Raw genomic sequence first — 23,022 nt, forward strand, 5'->3', positions numbered from 1 at the left:
GGGGGGGGGCTCGGCTTGGCGCAACATGTCACAATATATATGCATATGCAAACAGTACCGAATTGATTTATGTCATATTTATCAATTGCAGTCCTGAACCTTAGGGGTGTAACGCGAATGGCGTCATGAAGACTAATCAGGAAGGTAATTCCTTGGCTATAATAAATATCGCTCTGCTAATTTTGCCGTAGATAGTCGTTATGAATAGGAATGGAAGATGACAGCAGTACACGGCACTGGGAAATATGCTTGGTATCGGAGTGGCCACCTTTTCCGAAATAGTTCACATCGTACCGTCTAGTGCACATTTTTATTCTCTCATTTTTTTAGTGAAAATGTGGCTCTTATTCTAGAACTTTTTAAAGTTACTGACGATATTGTATGATTTCGACGACGTTTGGTTGTTGTTAGGGGCCACGCGGTAGCGTAGTTGGTTGAGGCACTATGTTACAAGCCGGAAGTTCGCGGGTTCAAGTCCCGATGAGGTCATTGGATTTTTTTTTATCAATTGACCTAATCCTTCCGGCCACACTGTGGCCCTGGGGTCGACTCAGCCTCAGAAATGAGTATCAGGAATTAATTAAATAATTTTCCTGGGAAGTAAAGCGCGGCTGGCGCGTAAGGCTGACAACCTTACCGCCATCTTTGAGCCGATTGTCTAGATAATATGGGACCCTCAACGTCTCACAACCCTATGGGCCTTCACGGCCTGGTACAGGGATAGCTTTACTTTTACTTTACTTTTGTTATTGTTATTGGGTCAAAATGTTGCACATGTATAGAAATTAAATTTATACCTCCAGACTCAATNACGTAGATGACGGATTGTTCGCCCCGCGTCTTGCAACAGTTCACTGTCCATTTTCCTCCAGATAGTATGCGCCAGTGGGTTCTCAACCGGGCCGCGGTCCGGCACTTGAGAAACACTGATCTGCGCAGTAAATGCACGTTGCTCTCTCCTGCGTTGTCACTTTACCGGCCACTGTTTGGATGCAGTAGTGAGTGACCTAGATCGTTAAGTTATTAGAAAATTACCAAATTGTATTTTTAGCACAGAGTGGGAGCCAAAATCACCATACCGGAGGTCTCATTGAACACATAGGTCTTTTCTTCCACAAACTTGCCCACTGAAGTTATGACGTAATCTCAGACCTGGTTGAGGGTGATAGTACGAACAAATATTTGTGTGCGTGCGCGCACGTGACGTACAGGCTGACTAGGCTTTCAAACCTCCGATTCAAAATTTGGCATGGCGTATGTGGTCCCGGAGTGATTAATATGGGTTAACGGGTCACGCAGCTAACGACCTTATAAAAATAATAGTTCGGTGTTGCGTGTGCAAATGAAAATTTATTTCAGTACAATTTGCGCAGATCCCGCCATTTTGTTGTTTATGTCGCCCGACTTTCCCAAGACGGCTGAGAATAGGAAGGAGGACGCAGATGCTGCTTTTACACATTCATTTTCATTATATTCTTCCATCATCATTATTTTCGTATTTGTTCGTCATTGTCTTAGCTCCCACTTCCTCGTAAACTAAATATCACGTCGCATGTTTGTGTTGATATTACGACCTGCTATTATTATAAATCTCTGTATACAGCAAATCATAAGAATGCTGCTTAAGGGTATGGTAACAAAGTGTACTGATACCTCTGCAGGCGGTAGTAGCAAAGAGTACTGGTTCTGCCGGCAGGTGGATATGCCAGCAATAGTCTTGAGTGTCGACAGCCGTCGTCATTTTTATGGACATATTTCCCGTGTTTATAAAAAAATGTCTTGAGAACAATGCATTTTTCCAATTGTTATTAATGTAATAATTATTTAATATGATTGATTGTTGAGGGAGTATTTTATGGATTATTTTTCGACGTTTTCAGGTAATGTTCCTTAACTTGCAAGGACGGAAGGAAACGAGAGAAATCTCAGGAAACTCGTGTCTCGGAACAAATTGAAACCAACTCGTCCTTCCAGCAGAAGTCTGTAATGTTACCGTTAGACCACAACTTTGTGTTGTGTTCCTAATAATCAGTGTATATATTTTGACATGACGCCTGAAAGCCGGAATAGTTAGAATATACGTTTATGGCTAGGCAACCACTAGATAAACACATTCCCGGCGCAACGAATACGCAAGCAACAATCTAGTAACTCCCTTTGATATGTAGCGGCGCTGTAAACACGCCTTACAAACATTGGAGAGGCTGTGTTTACCGTGTGGTCCGTGCAAAGTGGTTATAAAGAAAAGTTCAGTGGAGTCGAGTTTCGAGACACCATTCTGCCTGAATATGAATTTGGGAGCAGAGATATTTAATTGAATCCATTCATCGGAATTGGCAGTTACAGAATAATGGCAAGAAAGGAATTAGGAGGTGCAAAGAATACTTCATGTGTGATTTGAAGTGACAAACTGTTATAAATCTGTTGCCAGGATACGACTAGTGAAGACCGAGAACCCTAGTGCGTGTGTAACTGTGAACTGTAATGTGTGTGGAAATAGCTTTGACTGCGAAGTGTAATGGTGGAAGTTCACACTTGTGCTGGCAGGCGTCCCCGGATAGACGCTGTTGATACTCATAGGAATTAGAAGCTAGGTTGTCCTAAGTTGTTCTGGATGAAATAATTCGTATTGCAGTTATCCTTCCTGGAATCCATCGAACTCGGGTTCCCTACTTTACTGAGCTGTAACGGTTCTCCGTTAATTCTGATTACGATAACGCTCAGTAAATGTTTTCCTCTCCAGCAGATGTCAACCCAGTAAGTTCAAAATTTCAGCGTTTCTGTGTGGCGAATGCAACATGTAGACGGCGTTACTGTTTCGCTTTCTTAATGTCAGGTGTTCATTCCTTCACCGTAATAGACTTTAGTCACATTAAACAATGGTTGATTAGAATTTATAGATATGACCTTGATTCCCGCCATACAAAAGTGCACGTACGTACCTGCAATGATTTATCAGTTGTCACTATCATGACTTTAATATTTCTCGTGGTCACCATGTTATAAATTGTTTGCTAGGAAGAATGATAATAGGTGTGTTGTAAATACGTCTAGTATATTATCTCGTAAAGTCTCCAGACACTGCTGTGCTGGTTACAGTATTGTTTCCTTTTCGGAATCCTCTAAGCCTTCTGATTATAATTTTTAGACTTTAAAGTAAGGATTAAAATCGGAAGTTCTGGGTAAAATTTATGGTTCGTATTTTCATTCATGTTTCACTCCATGCTTTGGCCTCCGAGGAGCTCTAAATTCATAACTGTGGATTAAAAAGAGTGGGGCATTTCTTGACCAGCTGAGGAACTATCATGAGAGCTTTCTTGAACCACAGAGTTAATTACAATTTATTGATCTGTTTCTCTCCGTTATTTTTATTACTATAGATTCTGGCTAGTACAAACATTTTCAGATTAACTTCAAGGTTTCGCATTGTCGCCGTATTTGTGAATGTCAACATGCAAACACTATGGCATACAAAATATGTTTGTCTTTACGGTCTGTCCCTGTACACACAATCCCACTACCTAGACAAAGATGAATCAGCCACATATATCCTATGGGATTGCGAGGTTGCAGCTTGTTTTGAGATTTCGTCACTTGTTACGTCACCGTGAAGAACCATGTGACTACCAAGACGCCCCTTTAAATAAGGTGCTCTTCGTTTGAAATGTTGGGTTGTTAAGGGGTTGAAAGAGAGGGGGCTCACAACACAAGTAGATCATTGATGGTCGTGGTGCAGAAACCGGTCAGGGCTCACCCCTTATTCTTTCATTCATTCATTCATTCATTCGTTCGTTCATACGTACATCCCTGTACACAATGAAATAATGGAAACACCATGAAATTGAGGAATAGTTTTGTGTTGGCAACATAGAAAGATCTTAAGTTGGAAACAACGAATGTTCTTCCGTTTGTTCACACTCCGTAGTGCTCGTGTAAGTGCATTAGTGATTGTGCTGAGTGACAGTCCGTGTGAAATAATCGGAAAATGGGAGACTTCCCGATTTTGAAAGGACAGATTTTTGGTACGCGTTTAGCTGGAGCATTTGTGACAAAAACTGCCACATTATTAGGTCTATCGAGAGTGACAGTTTAAGGTTACGTCAGCATACATACGAGTAAATCATGGCAAGACATCAGCGAAGAAAATCAACATTGACAGAAGGAGATCATCTTACATTGAGGAGGATTGTTTCGAAAAGTCAGAATTACTGCAGCGCAGATGACTACAAAACTGAATATTCATCTTGAAGACCCTGTTTCCACAAATACTGTCCGACATGGACCACATAAATCCAACATCCGCGGTAGGGCGGCAGTTGCTAAACCTCTGGTTACTGAAAGTAGTGCTCAGATGCGCAGAGGATGATGCCACAGCCATAAAACTGGACATCAGACGACTAGAAACGCGTGTGTGGTACAGTAAGATGAGTTGTCCTTCACGCTGTTCAGAAAGATTTTGTTTGGCGAGCACCCAAGGAAGCCCACAATCCGGAATGCCTGGTTTCAACAGTGAAACGGGGGGGGAGTTCTGTGATGTTTTGGGCAGCAATATCGTGGTACAGTATTCTGTTGATCCCACTGTTGCCCTTCATGACCGGATTACTGCAAAGGAGTACGTGGACAGGTTGGGTAGTCAGGTGCATCCTATGATCCAGACGTTATTTCCGAACAACGATGCGGTTTTCCAAGACGACAATGACCCCATTCACATAGCCGGAGGAGTTCAGTTTTTTTTTTTTTTTTTTTTTGAGCATGAAGGTGAACTTCAACATCTTCCCTGACCAGCACAATCACCAGGTTTGAACATCAGTGAACAATTCTGGTCAGTTTTGGAGATAAGGGATGAACAGATTCCCACCTCCAGCAGCTCTAAAACAACTTGAAAATGTTCTTGAAGAAGAACTGTGTAGAATTCCGCTAGAAACTCTTCAGAACTTGTGCGAGTCCATTCCGAGAAGGACTGAGGCTGTATTGAAGGCAGAAGATTGTCAGACAACATGTAAATAAAGAAACGTGTACAGTATCTGTGCCAACTTTTGCGGATAGAGGATGTCACGTGGTCAGCGCAACGGAACCCCACGGCCGTTAATCTCTGTAACTTCGCCGACAAGCGGCGGTCGCTCGGTCAATATAGCTCGCTTACGGACTACAGTCCACGGAGTTTTTTTTTTTTGTACTTGCTTGCATTATTTTGTCCAACCACTATAGTTTATAAATTAACACTATCAAACCGGATTGTAAATATAGACTTCAAATCACGGTGTCCGTATTAGTCTGTAAAAAGTTGTATGAAGTTTGAGGTTCTGATTGCGGTGAATATTAAGACTACGGTGTTCAGGAATGTGATATTCAGGCGCATGTGTGTTACATTGCACTGTGTGACATCCCAGAAGAACAGAATGTTGTAGTCAGTAAAGAAAGGCTAGACTTTTTTTGCGCTTCTTTTGCCATACAGAAACTTAAGGATTCTACCTGAAGTGACGCTAATGTCGCTTCCGCCTCCAAAGTTCGCAACACCGCCATATTTGTAGGAAATTGAAACGTATAAAGATGTAGGATTTTAGGATCTTACAGCATCGTTAGTTATGCAGAGTTCTGTGTAAGATTTGAGGCTTTCACGGCGGTGACTATGAAGAAAGCAGTCTTCTGGGATTTGGCACCGTGTATATNGTTCTGTTTACTGGGATATATCGCCGTATAGTCCGTTTAAATTCAAGTTTAGTATATCCTAGAAGATACATATAAAAATGGGTTGGCTCCTAGCCTTCTGGTGCTGATACAACGTTTTATGAAAATCTGTCAGTTTGGCCTACTTCAAATGTTAATGTAGAGGTGCAGGAAACCATATGCTTATACTTTTTTTATAAATCACTGATACTGACTACGCTGCCCGCCGTTTTCTTTTATGCCACCACCCCCCACCACCGAATGAACAGTTTAAAGCGGTTAAATTTGATCTTATGGAAGAAGTTCGTTATGGGCTTTCTAAAACAGTGGTCACTTTTTCAGTACCACAAACGTACGTCAGCGAGGTAAATTACAGCAAGCTGAAGTAATGAAACAGATGCTTGTTTCCTTTACCTTCCCGAACTTGCTCTTTCAGAACAACCAGCAAACGTAGCAGATTTGGAAAATATCAGAAAAGCTCCGAACATTCCATTAATTAATTTAGTTTTGCCTGAATTGGAGCAGGGTGCTGAGAGAATATTTGAAACTCATAGAGATGAAATGGCAGGAGCTTTGAGAAAGTTTTATAATGAGGAGCTTCATAGCTTGTACTCTTCGCCCAATATAATTACACTGATCAAGTCAATGAGCATGCGCAGGGTATGTAGCACGCATGGGAAGAAGAGGAATGAATGTAGGGTTTTGGGGGAGAACCAGAAGAAAATAGACCACTAGAAGGACCTAGACATATGTGGGTTGATAATATTAAAATGGATTTTAGATAAAATGGTGTAGTATGAACTAGATTGATCTGGCTCAGGATACGGGCTAGCGGAGGGCTCTTATGAACACGTTAATGAACCTTCGGGTTCTACAAAATGGAAATTCTCCAGGAGCTGAGCCCATGGCCGCTTTCCAAGAAGGACTGATCTCTGTTGGGGTAGTTCGTTAGTAGAGCGAACCATTTTTTTTTTGTATAATAATATTCTTGAATTTCGTTTACACTATAAACTGTGTACTTACCATTGAATGCTTCGCTTGAAACTTCAGCACCTGTAGGTTGCCGCCACTGGAAATGAATTATTCCTGTCTCTCATTTGATATATAGTGTACTATGAGTACCTGTGTTGTAAATTAAAGTAAGCTAAGAATATGGTGTGGAGTCGACCTCCAGTGACATGACATAAAAATCAATCTAGTTTTCCGGAGTTCTTCGCGGCGTTAAAGGGTGAGGAAGGGGTCCGAGCTTATGTTCTCGTATATAGCAGTTTTTTCTTTCCCCCCGGAAGAAGAAAGGCGCGTTACAGTTTAACGTATTGTGTTGTTGCGGTTAAATTTTACACTTTCTGGCGTCGGTTTACAAGCACAATCCGCAGTTATTCAGAACTTGGTTTTATAGAAAAACGGAATGATAATTTTTGCACCGTCAACCTATTTTTCACAAGAGACAAATGTGCGAAAATCTACGCCAGACGGAGTACCTAAACAAATTTACTAAATGAGGTCTTTTTGAGTTTGTGTAATCCATTGTCCTTGATGGTCATCTTTTGCAATCATGACTACATATTTTGTTACGAGAGACAGACATTGCTATCCCTGTAACAGGCCGTGGAGGGCCATAGGGCTCTGAGACGTCGAGGTTTCCATATTTTCTAGACAGTCGGCTCACAGATAGCGGTGAGGTTGTTAGCTTTACTCGCCGGCCGCTGCTGAGACACAAATCACGTTACTTTGTGTATTGAGTTGAATGATAGGGGCTGTGTTTCTCATACACACGTTCCTATCATAGCACCCAGTATTGAAGGAAATACAAGGCAGAGGTTTCAACATGCTCTGCTGAATAAGTATACTTCATGGAAAAGGTGACAAAGACTTGTTGGCAGATCCGTCTACAGAGAGAATTAGTACTGGTTGCTTAAATAGCTGTATATTTCATGTTACGTAGTAATTGCACGACAAAGTGTATATTGTTGTCTCTTCACCAAAATGCAGGGCAAAAGCATGACAGAGATAGCTAACATATGTTTTGAAAATGTGGCACAGTTCAGATATTTGGGAACGACAGTAACATTCAGGATGAAATTAATAAGAGATTGAATTCGGGAAATGCTTGCTACCATTCACTCCAGAACCTTTTGTCTTATCGTCTGCTGTCTAAAAACATAAAAATTAGAATATACAAAAGTATAATTTTGCCTATGGTTGTGTATGGGCGTGAAATTTGGTCTCCGACTTTAAGGGAGGAACAAAGACTCAGGGTGTTTGAGAACAGGGTGTTGAGGAGAATATTTAGATCAAAGAGAAATGAAGTGACGGGAGATTGGAGAAAACTGCGTAATGAGGAGCTTCATAACTTTTTCTCTTCTCCAAGTATAATTAGAATGATCAAGTCAAGGAGGATGCGGTGGGCAGGACATGTAGAACCAATGGGGGGAATATAAGTGCATATATAATATTGGTGGGAAAGCCAGAAAGAAAGAAACCACTGGGAAGACCAGGACTTAGGTCGGTGGACAGTATTAAAATGGATCTTAGATAGGATGGGATGGTGTGGACTGGATTGATCTGGTGCAGAATGTGACCAGTGGGGGGCTCTTGTGAACAAGTTAATGAACCTTGGGGTTCCACAAAATGCCGGCAAGTTCTTGAGTAGCTGCACAATTGGCGGCTTATCGAGAAGGGCACGGCTGCTTGAGTTATTATGAGTTATTAGTTGTTGCACGATCTTTTTTGAAGAAAATGAATAAACTTGCTGTAGCTTCATGTAAAGTAAGATCTTATATTGGACCACTACGGACCAAACTGAAATGCAGTAGACGACATTTAATGCATACCAACCATTTTAAATTTTGCCGAATACCTGAGGTTATTGTTGTCTTGGATATGACGCTTTGTAGTCTTGTAGATATCGACGTTTCGGAGGAGCCTGCGGCATCCACCTGTAGGGTAGAAGAGGTAGGGTAGCCTCCTTATGGAGGATTGTTATGTGAGATTTGAGTTCATCATAGCAGTGGCTATAAATATTAGAGCCTTTCGGGATGTGATGCCATTTACCCTGGTTTATATCAATGTTTCGGGGGCACCAGTAGTAACATTACTAGACTGCATATCATCACATTCCGCAAGGCAGTTGTCATCTAAACACGTTTGAAGTTTCGGAGATGTTGCTCGTATATACGATTACTATACTTCCTAATGTATTCATTTTATACACTTCACGCGAAGGACGCATGAAGATACTAGCCTTGTCGGCCTGTAAGCTTTGTCATTGTTTAAAATTTCAATAATTTTGAGTTATACGTAGTACTGCCATCTGGCCTGATCATCGCCTTGTAAACAGTAACGTGGATTGCGTCACTTGCATGTTTATTGCTCTTGTACAGAATGGGATAATGAACATTATTACAATGAAGACGTCTAGCATCCCTTTAAGTTTCTACGGAAGCAGAGACTCGTTAGGCCGACGACTTCAGTTCGGTGTTATTACAAATGCGAAACGTAAGCAAGTGAAGCCTTCAATTCCAAAAATATCTGAACACTCATGGAACGAAGATCACAGAATGTAGTGATACAAAGTAGAAGCAGTCCACAAAGCTGAGAATGTCGTGTGCACGACTTTATGTGGATAAAGCTATCAGCAAACACGCCATGGAACTATGCTTCGTTTGATTTCTAGTTCCCTGTGAAGAGGTTGCAAGTTGGGATCAGTGACTTACATGGTCAACCTGGATGATGTAGAGGTTCGTCCATAAGCCTCAGAATTAAGTGGTCCCGATTCTGCAAACGAATTAATTATGAGGTAAAAAGATAAACTTGCTCCTGTACTTAATCATCTAAGCACTGCGCCATGAAGATGTATTGGAGTGGAGGTATAGCTCCGCCGATCATGACCTCGGCATTAGGCGGAGGTGAGTGTTCAGCTTGACACTTCGGCCGCTTTAACCCCTTATAAAGAGCCCCCGGTACCAATTGGGTGGCAGGCCGGATGGGTTTGAGAGTCGGTGTTCACTATGAAACGAAAGATCCCTTGCCTCTCTCAGGAAACGAACCCCGGTCTTGTAGTCTTTAGCCCATCGTTATACCGACTGAGCTATTCTGCCCCTCACGAATAAACTATACATATATATTACGCAAAAAGATGCATCTGCTGTACGAGGAGAAGAGGAATGCATATAGGATATTGGTGGGAAAGCCAGAAGGAAGGAGACCACTGGGAAAACCAAGGCATAGGTGGGGTGATAAGATTAAAATGGATCTTAGAGAGAGAGGATTGGTTAGATCTGGCTCAGGATAGGACAAAAACATCGGTGCGTAACATAAAATGTATTTCTTATGGTGTGTGACTTTTTGTAACATTTTTTCCATGTGGTAAATATTTAGCGAAGTACAAGGAACGGTATTTCTGACTATGCAACGTGATATCTATAGTGCAATTGGGCTGCAACAGCGTATCTCTTCCAGTAAGAAGTGAACATTGAGGCCGATCAAATCTACAGAATTTCAAATAATTGTGCTGAAAAGGTATGTTTACGGACAGTTCCAGGAGCCGGGATAGCTCAGTCGGTATAGTGACACGCCGGCTCTTGGGTCGACCCAGCCTCCTACACAATGGGTACCGAGGCTGTTTCTCCGGATGTAAAGCGGCCGGGTCGTGAAGCTGACCACTCACCTCCAAGTAGTGCCGAGGTCAAGTAATTGTGGATCTATACATCCACTCCACACACGTCTTCGTGGCGTAGTGCTTAACTGATTAAGCACAGGGACAACTTTACCGTTTACCCAGTGCAGTTCAAATGCTTACGAATAGTTGCGTTGCTGGAAACAGTTCGTAAATCGAAATTTCGGAATGCGAATCGCCGTTTCCCGCGAGTACAGTGCTGTAACAGGGGGGTCACGTTCTCCAACGACCAAAATGTATAATGAAATATATAAATCTCCAGTTTTATCTCCTGAAACGTACATGCATCGGAAACGTGCTGTAACCGCTGGAGACCCTATTATGCTATAGACATACCAACAAAAATTATAAAATTATTACAAATTGTTTAAAAAAAAGGAGGGGAAGAACGATCTTGTAAAGTATGCATACCAGATTAGAGCGTAAGACGAACTGCCTTGTAGACGTTGCGTTCGTCTCCCTTTTCGTTCGCTCATGTTCGTTTTTGTTCGAACGAGCGAGTTCGCTTTCAGATGACAAATCAGACCAAGGATGTGCACAGCATTATAGAAGTTCGTGTGAGTAAAATTTCGTAATGCAAATCGCCAGATGAAGACTTGAGTACGTTTAGAGCAGTCGAAATTGAATAGGTCCTTTGGCTGACAGTGCAGAAGATAGATCTTAGTGTAAGTTGCCTCAGGATACATTTCTTGTTGGCATTGCCCTCATTATTATAATGCTTGTAAGTTGTTCTTGGTCAGTGTCATTGTGCTGACGCATGCTTGACGACAAGCCAGTGTGAACGCTAATGGCGCAGACGAGTACATTGTTTAAAGTTCATTTATGATGTCCCAAATATAATCGGAATATGATTATCGCAGTCGGTGAGACGGGAGAGGGCGAAGTTGTACTCAGTCTTTGGATTGTACTTGAGTTTATGTTTGTTATCCTTCATAATATACCGGAAGTAGATAAGGGAACCTTGTACTCTTCTCCAAGTATAATTAGAATGATCAAGTGGAGGAGAATGAGGTGGGCAGGGCATGTAGCACGAATGGGGAAGACGAGGAATGCGTATAGGATATTGGTGGGAAAGTCAGAAGGAAAGAGACCACTGGGAAGACCAAGGCTTAGGTGGGTGGAAAATATTAAAATGGATCTTAGAGAGATAGGATGGGGTGGTATTGATTGGATTGATCTGGCTCAGGATAGGGACCATTGGAGGGCTCTTGTGAACACGGTAATGAACCTTCTGGTTCCATAAGATGCTAGGAAATTTTTGAGTAGCTGCAGAATTGGCGGCTCCTCCAGAAGGGCCCAGCTCCATGAGTAAGTAAAGTAAGGGAACAGCGCTAATTCTTGTTTGTAGCTACACTATCAGAATTGGGACATGCATTCATTCAAATGTACTTTTAATATTCATTTTAAAAGTTGTTTGACCGCCAAATTTCAAAATATGAAGTGTAATACGAACAGTATGTCTCGATGTAGATGTGTAAGCATGGTGTGCGTGCGTGCGAAAGGGGAGGGGGATTTGTTTATGCGTGATAGAGAAGATGATGTTGGGGAGACAGACCAGTAAAAGATATCATTTATTGTCAGCACAAACCGTGTTCTTTTAACACATATATCCTTCAGTGCAGAGAATGTTCCAGATTTATCGGCTTCATCTTAGGACTGCTCCCCTAAAAGGACAAGGACATGAATCCATATTTGTCCGCTGTAGCGTTTGAGTTAATTGGTCGCTTCATGAAGTTATGAAAATAGTGCATATCGAGATCTCTCAGATGTGTGCGTTAATTATAACTTGAAATAATCCAACTGCGCGTTAGAAACAGTTCGAAATGAGTCGAGTGAAACGTTCTGAAAATGTGTATGTTAAAAGAATTTTCAAAACACGCAATTTTTGTTGAAGTTATATCCCGAGAAGCTATTTGGTCACTTGCCAAGAATTATAATTTACTTTTTAAACTTTATGAAAATTAAAAGAGGGACAGTTCTGCATAACTGAGTAATGGAGCACAGTACTTCTGGAGAAACATATGGTCGCCAATTTTTATGCAGTTCGAAGGTTTGTTACCGTGTTCACAACAGCCGTCTGCTTGACACTGTCCCGACCCAACTGAATCCACTGCCATACGTCCTTTATGTTCTATTGTTCTGACGTCCATGCCTGCGTGACGCAAATAAGCTCCGACGGTGTCCGTAGAAAGTTGGGAAACTTATGAGTAGCTGAGCGACTGGCGGCTTCTCAAGAAGGATTCAGCACTGGAGTTAGTTGATCAGTTCGTCGTAATCTTAATCTAGAACCTGCCTACTTTCAGAAATCCCCCCAAGCGATGATTCTGACGGAAGGGTCTGACGCCAACTTATTGTGCTTACAATGTGCATAGTTTCACATACTCCATGCACATGTCAAGAAACATAATATTACTGGACTCCTCGCCGGTTGCTGTTGGCAGATACCTCAGCCGTATTCATTGGGATCTTCCTGTTACAGACGACTGAGATTTATTGAGAACTGTGGATGAAAATCGCCATTCTGTTGCCCAAGACCCACGTAATTTTTTTTAATTCGCATAATGGGGGTTGGAATCCAGTTCGGTCCACTCGGCAGGGCGGCTGCTCATTGGCCAATTGTACCTGCCCCGGGTGATTATGATTATGATGGAGAATTTGGTAGAATGAAGATTGGCAGGAGAAACCGAAGTACTCGGAGAAAACCTACCCCAGCGGCACTTTGTCCACCAAAAATCCCACTTGGCCAGACCCGGGTTTGAACCCAGGCCGCCGCGGTGGGACGCCAGCGACTGACCGCTTGGGCTGTGGCGCGGTCTAAGATCCACGTAAAGTAACGACACTGTGTATTTTTAAGTTTCCATCTTAGTTTATTTGATGACGTTCAGTCAACTGCGGAGATAATGTAGCCTTGAATGAATGACATGCATGGTGGTATTATATAGGGTGTCCGAGAAAGAACTCAGGAGTTATAAACATTTATTCGTTGTCTTGACATAAATCCTTTTTTAACAAAATTACCAAACAGTATCGCCAACTTTTACTCTCGTTTATTGCAATTCAGTGTGAGGAAAAACGCGAAACCCCACCGTCGCCGTTAGTCGGTGTTTCGACCGAGACTCGGGCACCTTCAAAATAGAAATCCGAAACGTTACCACCCGAGCTAAGTTTCTCGACGCGGATGTAAAAGTCAATATTGAAACGTGGAGTTCAATTTGAAGATAGCCGCCGCAGTTGAAGATTGAAGAGTGAAGGTTGTGATACTGGCGACGCTATAAGTGGATAATAGTTGTACTCGTGAATGTGAGCATGGCTAATAAACGTGTTCGCCAAATCCGAGACTCACGTGAAGTTATTTGTCGCGCAGCATGAGCAACGAAACAATGGAAATTTTCGTGACCGTTGCGTAGGAATATCCGTAACAACTTTCGACAAATACCCCTCCCCGATAGGCTGTGACGTCACGCAACAGATGAGTCCGTGCAGCGACTGTTGCTAGGTAATCGGTAACACGTTTTCTGTGTGGTAGTGCGGAAGCTACATAACGAGAATACTCGTCAGTGCTGACTTGGACTTGTTGAGGCAGTTACGAATTACGAGTTCAGTTGAAATCTAGCATTCGGCAGAGTTAGTCAAGCATTGGCAGTCGATTTCCAGCCTTCGAAGAGAAGAGTTGGGTTTTAGCAGTCACGGAGCAGATCAGCAGACGCCTCACCGAGAATTGTGATAGTGCTGAAGAAACGTCAAGAGGACGTGATAGGTGATCATAGTAGTACTTGTAAATGTTGATAAGAGTGTGTCAAATAAATAATCGCCGAATCCGAGACCCACGTCGCGTTACCTAAGAGACAGAAGTAGGTTAGAGGGTAACAGGCGACAATATATCATTTATTTCAAATTATACAGGGCGAAGCATTTGTTGTAGAACTACTGTTCTTGCATGGATCCTTCACAGATTTCACATGTCATCCAGATATATTTTATTGATCTGCACATCCGATTCCCCCCCCCCCCCCTCTCCCCTCTCNTGGCTTATTGCTTAATTGATTGAGCACAGGGATATCTTTGCCTTTTACATTATACAGGGTGTTCAGTCAAGGAGGAAACTTCGCAACACCGTTGATCGGGCCCAATATTCCTCACAGATTGCTGCTGTAACTGTAACTGCAACGGCGCGCGCTTATCAGCGCTGATGACTCATTCTGCTATCAGCAGTTGCAGTAGCAATCTGTGAGGAATGTTGGGCCGGATCAGCGGTATTGCAAAGTTTCCTCTTAACTGAACGCACTATATATTATTAGGTAATACTGGATGAATTTAGTTGTAATTATATAAAGCTGATCCCTGTAACAGGCCGTGGAAGCCTGTGAGACGTCGGAGCTCCCACATTTTCTAGATAGTAGGCTCACAGATGGCAATGAGGTTGTCAGGCTTACGGTCCGGCCGCCCTTTACCCCCAGGCATATTCCTTGTATTCATTTCTGAGAGGCTAAGTCAACCCCAGGGCCATAGTCCAGCTGGAAGGATTAGGTCAGTTGAAAAATACAATGACATCGGAAATGGAATATCGACCTTTCGGCTTGTCGCATATTTACTCAACCAACTAATTAGGACCCACAAATTATGTACTTTGATTAATTTGTATAGGGGCGGACTACGGACTGGACGACCAGGATTCGAGTCCCGGTAGGGGCAAGAAATTTGTGTCTACTCCATTCTGTCCAGACACAGTCTAGCCTCCTGTCTATTGGGTCTAGGGGGTAAGGCAGCCGAAACGTGAAACCGACCATCCACCTCCATCCAGTGCCGAGGTCAATAATTGTAGACCTATACCTCCACTCCTCATACCCCTTCACTGCGTGGTGTATCATTAATTAAGAACAAGGACAAATTTACGTGGAAAATTCATTGTGCTGAAGATCTGTAATGAAGTGCAGACATGGAATCGAATGCAAAGAAGACTTTTTCTCTCCCGAAGATTGAGGCAGCGGGCTCTGTCGAAATGTGGGTGTCCTTCGACGTCACTTCTCACGAGACAATCTTCATAGTAACTGTTATGAGAACCTCAAATCACAAATATTATTTCGATGAAAAAAAAGTCAAGGTGGGCGAGATGAACAAGATAGGCATCATGCATGGGCGAAACGATAAATGCATGCAACATTTTAGTTGTAGAACCAGAGGGAAGAGACCAAATGGGGTAGACTTGGGTGCAGATGCAAGGATAATATTGAAATGGATCTTAGAATAAATATAATATGAGGATGAATCTGTTGAGTACATAAGGATTGTGACTGTCCAGAACTGTCGGGAAGTTGAAAGTATGGCCGCCCGCTGTGAACTAAGCCATGAAACCTTTCTTGATTAGTTAATAAGCACTCATCCACACAAGAAATTTACGGAATCTAAATGCTCAATATCCGGTTTACAGGATCACACCATTGATCCATATTGACAATTCACCTTCGTCTAGTGCCAATGCCAAGAATGGTGTAACTATACCTCCACTCCTACATACGTCTCCATGGCATAGTGCTTAACTGCTTCATTAATTAAGCACAGGGACAACTTTACCTTTCTGGCTTACTTTGAAAAAATAAAAGGCTTATTTGATCAACTTTCTGTCTGTGCATAGCCCCTATCGTTGCTAGGCAACGAATACACACGCAACAATATAAGAATTGTTGGACTCGTCGTTTTCTTTTCGGTCCTTGCCATGTCAATGGAAAGTATGCGTTTTGTTCTTTCTAGAACTGCCTGTTATCTTTTACAGTCCTGATGTGTTGAGGTAAGTTCATCGGGTCGTACACGGTTTTGTCAGCAGTGTTGAGCCGTAGAGGAAACGTCCGAGGTTAAATTGTGCGTGGCTAATGAAAACCAACCTCTGCGACTAACGCGTAAAAGAGAGTTTGAGGTTGTTAAGATCGATGTTGTTGAAACAGTGTGTTGATTGGTGAAACCCTCCGAGACGGCTGTGGACTTAATGTTTAGCCTTGACAAGATACTTGACCCGGAGTTTTCTTCTCATCAAGAAAACTATGTATTTGCGTAATAAAATACATGCTATTTGTTATATCATAACGTACAGCAATAATTTGTCATTAATGAATACATCTAAACGACGTTCCAAGTGGGTTAGTAGTTATGTGATGCGGAAAGACATACTCATGTATCATTCAGAAAGAGAACAGATAACCTCATTTTTTTCCTGCCTTCTTGAGCAGTGTTTTACACTTCCTCGTTTATTAGTGTGTATTTTTACGCTGGATAAATATATGTCATACTTCGTGGTTCCGTTATTCTGGGAATTCTGACAACGTCGTAACCGAGAAACGTAGCTCAAGACGTAACGCTTTCGACTTGTATTCGCGAGGGGCAGGTTAGACTCTCTGCTGGGGTAGCGTCTGTACTTCCGGGAGTTTTTCTTGTGTTTATTCTGCCCCTCCTATCAAATGCTGGTATTATTTATTTATTTTTTATTCTTAGTGGGATGAGTGAGTCCACTTGGTACTGCGGCCACTACTGGCCTATTGTACCAGCCCCAAATGATAGATGATGGTGATTGTAGAGAAATTGGTGGAATGAGGATTGGGAAGGTAAACCGAAGTACTGGGAGACAACCTACCCCAGCTCCGCTTTGTCCACCACAAATACCACATTGCCAGACCTGGGCTCGAACCGGGGCCGCTGCAGTGGGAAGCCAGTAAGTAATCGCCTGAGCTGTGGCGCGGCCCAAATGCTGGTATAGTACACTAAATTGGAACACCACCGCTTGCTTCATTTGTCACTTCATGTAATCAGTTGGCCCTATACACTCTGAGACACTTCCAACGTCGTTAAACTACTTACTCATGAAGCTGAACCCTTCTGGAGGAGCCGCCAATTCTGCAGCTACTCAAGAATTTCCCAGCATTTTATGGAACCCAAAGGTTCATTACCGTGTTCACAAGAGCCGTCCACTGGTCCCTATCCTGAGCCAGATCAATCCAATCCATAACATCACATCCTGTCTCTAAGATCCATTTTAATTTTGTCCACCCACCTACGCCTTGGTTAAACAAGCTACACGTATGTAAATACAACGCCTTTAAATAAAGAGCAAATGTATGCAGAAATGGAACGACTGAACTGTTTCGAAAGGAAACGTTTCGTTCAAAGCAGATCGTTGATGGCGGTACTATTTATAATAGCTACTGGGCAGATGGGCCGTTACTGACCTCGTTGCAGAATTATTGATTTGGATGACTTTTAAGACATTACTGAAGGAGAACCGAGGCTCCTAGTTTCCGTCAATATGTTGCCTTTTGTATATTTTAAAGGGTTCTGACGGTGGCGTATAACACTCAGAATTACTCGGTTTTCGGACTTTGCCCATCGTCCAGTATTCTCAAAACTAGAACACACAACGTACTGGATCTGTTTCCGTCCCAAGGTGAAGGGGAAGTCACCTAATTAGTGAATGAGGTTAGCTCTTTCTAAGGTACCCAACAGAGTGGGTGTCTCCCCCCCCCCCCCTTTCCCGGGGGCGGGAAACGATCCAGTTTTCCGAAACACGGTTTTTTTCNCCCCACTTACCTGAGGACGGAAACAGATCCAGTTTCCGAAACACTGTTTTTTTCTAGATTTTAAAATACCGCACGATGAATAAAGTCCAAAACTCAAGGAATTCTGATGGTTGCTTTTTGTGTTTATTGTTCAATGAAGGCATCGTATTATTCAGTTCAGAATGTTTTGTTTTCTTGCTCTTTATATGGGCCTTGATCTTTCAGTCTTAGGGTGAAGATCTATATTAGGGCCATGAAAACACATCCAGTGGACGCTGGGGCTTAGGGGAAGTCGGAAGCTTACGTAACGCCGAATGAGATGCAAGGACGTTCGTGACGGATTTGAAAAGAAACTTTGCAGCCTGTATCAAAATACTGTCGCATCTCTTCACCTGCTGACCTCGGAAAAAGAGAAAAAATATATCAGTCACCGGGTCCCCGAATTTGAGCCTACTATCTTTCATGCGTTCAGTTAATACAGGGTCTAGCTACGGGCTGGATGATTGGGGTTCGATGTTCAGCAAGGGCAAGGATTATTTTCATTGTTTCTTTGTCCAGCCCCTTACTAAGACCATGCTAGAGGCCTTTATTCTTGGCAAGACGGCCGGTTCGTGAAGCTAACCACTATCCATCTAGTGCCTAAAGCAAGAATTCTTGGAGCTGTACCTCCACTCGCCATAGAGCTTCATGGCGCCATGCTGAATTAGGCACAGGGGCAACAAAAGTGAAGGGGATGAGATTGGCGGGATATGTAGCACGCATGCGAGAGAAGAGTGGGAAAGCCAGGAGAGAGACCGCTAGGAAGACCTAAACATAGGTGGTAGGATAATATTAATATGGATCTTAGAGAAATATATTGTGGTGGTATGAACAGGATTATCCTGGGGATAGGGACCAGTGGCGGGTTTTTGTGCACACGGGAATGAACCTTATGGTTCCATAAATGTTGGGAAGTTCTTGAGCTGAGCAACTGTTGACTTCTGAAGAAGGACCCAACTCCTTGGACTTAGTTAGAAGCAATGACCTCCATGGAGTTTGCTTAAATAGTGTATCTGTAGATTAGATTGTAAGGCTACAGTTTTTCATGTCGAAGCCTGCCTCGAATTACAGTCAGATCTCTTTGAGTAGGGTTGTCGAACTAGCGACCCGCGGGCCTCCATTTAAGTTTATGTCGCCCGCCAGAGAATCTTTCTGTCGCCAGAAATGTGTTAAAAGCTTTCCTCCTCTGTCTACGTGAATAGCCCTACTTCTCAACTTCTAGATCCCGTGCTTCGCTAATGGATGAATTTATTTCCAGCTTCGGCTTGGTACTACTTGTAGAACAAATATGTCTGCTTTTGTTAACGATAAAGTTCTGGTACAGTATTTACATTGAGAACAATTCAGATTGGGTATTTTTCTCGTATTTTTCTCTCTTTCGTCAGCCATGCGTTCGTTTGAATTTTGTAATTTAGGTACGTAACATTATAGTATATTAAACTGAAACGAATATTTTGTGCGTGATGAGCCGAGTTCGTATTCGCGTGCTTTATAGATCTGCTCACTACAGGGTGGATAAATGTCATCTACTCTGTGATCCAAGTTACGTCGTACCGTATGTAAAACTACACGAAAGAAACCTTGTAAAAGTATCTCTGAACTTCGGACCGACATAATGAATACGTGAATTATGTTGAAAATAGGATCTGGTAATTGTGTATTGATGACGTAGCGGTCTACGTCGCCAACTGACGATGACGCACCATCGTTCTTATAGTGGATGGAGCCCGTGCCATAGCTCAGGCTGTTAGTTACCGGCAGCCCGGGTTCGAACCCAGGTCAGGTCAGGTCATATGGGATTTCTGATGGACAAATTGGCATTGGGGCAGGTTTTCTGCGAGTACTTCGGTTTCCCCTGCCAAATCTCATTCCACCGAGTGCTCCACACTCATCATCTACAGGGTGGGCCAGACTCAATTAGGTAGTTTTTGATTAGATGTTATTTGTATTGATAAATGTTAACAATTGCAATGTTTACAAAAATGGAATCGCACACACATAAGTCATCGATTTTCAAGATACTGGTCAACCTGGGCACCACTAAAGTCAACACAGGCTTGCAGACTCAAAGCAACATTTTCACACGCCTTGCTACACATATTCACCGGAACTTTATTGAACTCCTGAACAATCACCTCACGCAGATGTTTCACACTGTCAATGGGATTAGCGTACACCTTGTCTTTGAGGTAACCCCAAAGGAAAAAGTCTGGTGGGGTGATGTCGGGTGATCGGGCTGGCCACTCCACAGGCCCTCGACGGCCAATCCAGCGTTGAGGAAAAACTTGATGCAAGAACGCCTGAACAATATTGGCAAAGTGTTGTGGGGCCCCATCTTGCTGCCACCACAGTTCATCAAAGTTCTCTCTCCTCTGAAGTTCTGGGATGACACTTTCCCTCAGCAACTTTAGGTAGGTTTCCCTCGTGACGCAACCTTCAAGGAAGAACGGGCCAATCAGTCCTTCGTACGTCACGCCGCCCCACACCATCACGATTGTGTCCCTGTGGACTGCTGGCGGTCCAAACTCTTCCAACATCCTGCGCTGGACTTCTGATACATTGTTAGTAACTGAGCAAAGGCGCACACATTTTACACGCTGCTCGATAGACAACCGTCTACCGGCCATGATGTTTCCTCGATGCACACTAAGTAGGCAGAGTATTGACCTCGTTCACAGCATACCGTATGATGCTGCCATCTATCGACAACAAAAGGCACTTTCCCATTATCCCGTGTGTTGTTGGATTGGTTAGTTATTAATGATCAAAAACTGCCTAATTGAGTCTGGCCCACTCTGTATCTTCCTGGGCTGGTATAGTAGGCCAATTAGTGGCCGACGTACTAAGAGTACTCAGTCTCACCCCACACCGAGAAACAAAGAAACATATATGTATCGCAATATTGACAAATTTATCCGTTTCTTATGGTGGTGCTCAGGAGGTGTACTTAAGGTCCAGGTAGACACTCAGTAGTTTGAAGTTCCTTTCGTGGGCTGTGTATCGACGCTCTTAGTATTTAGACTGTATAGATGAATTGGAGAGAATTTTGAAGGAAACAGTCGTGGTCTTTTCAAGGTACTTTTCTAAAGGAACTGAGGGAAACTGCACATTCGTCAAGATGGTCAGTGTCTCCGTTGAGATTCTGGTAACAAGTCGAGGGCCTTACCCCTAGACCATCCTGTTCAGTGGTTTGAAATTGGGCACCCCTACTCTTGATAATTGGTTGTAAGATTATCCGTGTCACTGCCTTCACTCTCGCTCTTTTGTTCACGACTTGGATTTATTTTGATGTTCCCTGGTGTACCTTGGAATCAGGAAAATTCCATGCCTTTGATGTTAGTACTTGTGCCTTCTTCAGTGCAGAAGGTAGCCGGGATAGTGCAGTCGGTATAGCGACTGGCTTACGGGCTGGATGACCGAGAGGTCGGAGTTCGAGTCCCGGTAGGGTCAAGAATTTTCTCTTCTCCACGTCGTCCAGACCGGCTCTGGGGCCCACCCAACCTCCTATCCAATGGGTACCGGGGTTAAAGCGGCAGGTTCACAAAGCTGACCACTCAACTGCAGCTAGTGCCGAGGTCAAGAAAATGTGGATCTATACATCCTCCCCCTCCATACGCCATGATGGCGAGGTGCTTAATTAGTTAAACACAGAGACAGCTTTACAGAGTCATATCAGTTACGCCCCTCTCGGCCTCATGCCATTCTCGGCTTCCTCAGTGACGTTAGCAATTAGCCAGTTGTAGCTATGTTCACCAGAAAAGTGATTGATGTTGTTGGAAGTAAGGAATGACAGACACTCTATGAAGTTGGAAGCTGGGTCGTGACGGAGCGGTGTTAGAGATTTGTGGAGCAAGGACTGCTATGAATGTTATAACTAGGTTTCTTCTTCGTCCAAAAAAAGGTTAGGGCCATTTATGACTCTTAAAGGTAAAGTTATTCCTGTGCTTAACTAATTAAGCACTACGCCATGAAGTCGTATGGGGAAGTGGGTGTATAGATCCACATTTTCTTGAAGATGAAGGTCAGCTTCACTACCCGGCCGCTTTACCCGCGAGGAAATAGCCCCCAATACCCACTGGATAAGAGGTAGGGTGGATCCCAGAGCCGGTCTGGACGAAGTGGAGAAAAGAAAATTCTTGACCCTACCAGGGCTCGAACTCGGACCTCTCGGTCATCTAGCCCGTAGCCAGTCGCTGTACCGATTACGCTTTTATCGAGGCTAAAATAAATCCTTCCACAATATTTGTTCTGTATAGAATCGAATAATTATTTTGGATGTGAGGGTCTCTCACAGCGGTGGTTGTGAAGATTGCGGCCTTTTGTAATTTAACGCCGTGTAGTCCGGTGAAAGTCAACCGGCGTTTTTGAGAAACGTGTCTCCTCCATCTTCAGGGTCGAAGACTAAGCCAAGCAAGAAAACAGCGTGAAGCATGTAAATGTCGCCATTTGAACCGTGTACAGATACAGTTGAATCTAATCCATACCTTCACACCCTGTTTCTCTAAGCTTAAAAAAAATTAATTCGCTTAGTGGGGGGTGGAGTCCAACTGGGTCCACTCGGCACGGCGGCCACTGATTGGCCTAGTGTACCTGCCCAGGGTGATTATGATGATGGAGAACTTGGTGAAATGAAGATGGGTAGGGGAAACCGAAGTACCCAGAGAAACCCCCCCAGCGCCACTTTGTCCACCACAAATCCCACTTGACCAGACCCGGGATCGAACCCGGGCCGCCGCGGTGGGAAGCCAGCGACTAACAGCTTGACCTATGGCGCGGCCTTCTCTAAACTTACTCGCATATTACCTTCTCATCACCTCTCGAGTCTTCAAAGTGGTTCTTTCTCCGAAATTTTCCGACAAAAATCGTTATTTATTTATCACTTAATTCATACGTGCTGCATGTATTGTCATATCCATTTAAGTAGATTCACAGATCAGCCGTTACTGAAATGAACTGATAGTTGTCAAGTGGCGTAAAATAGTCCGTGCTTCACTGACGCCTCATGTTTCCTACCACGGAGCAGAAATTATTTGTTACCTGACTGTCGTGTCATGGCATTGACTGCGAGGGGACAAAGGGAAATGAGGAAACTAACGC

The 23,022-nt window shown here is 43.2% G+C and overlaps 1 protein-coding gene across 2 annotated transcripts in view; it reads left to right on the forward strand.

Annotated features, from left to right (window-relative positions):
- LOC111863666 (zinc transporter 1) overlaps positions 1-23,022 on the forward strand; it is a 70,216-nt gene that overhangs the window by 10,912 nt on the left and 36,282 nt on the right. Inside the window, exon 1 of one of the 2 annotated variants that reach the window (XM_023850177.2) lies at positions 14,007-14,102. The exons of the other annotated variant lie outside the window; for it this stretch is intronic. The gene's annotated coding sequence lies outside the window, so the exon portion shown is untranslated. Of the gene's footprint in view, positions 1-14,006; positions 14,103-23,022 lie in introns of those variants that run through there. 2 annotated transcript variants of the gene reach the window in all.

The sequence above is a fragment of the Cryptotermes secundus genome, unplaced genomic scaffold (assembly GCF_002891405.2).
Source record: "Cryptotermes secundus unplaced genomic scaffold, Csec_1.0 scaffold234, whole genome shotgun sequence".
Taxonomy (NCBI): Eukaryota; Metazoa; Arthropoda; class Insecta; order Blattodea; family Kalotermitidae; genus Cryptotermes; species Cryptotermes secundus.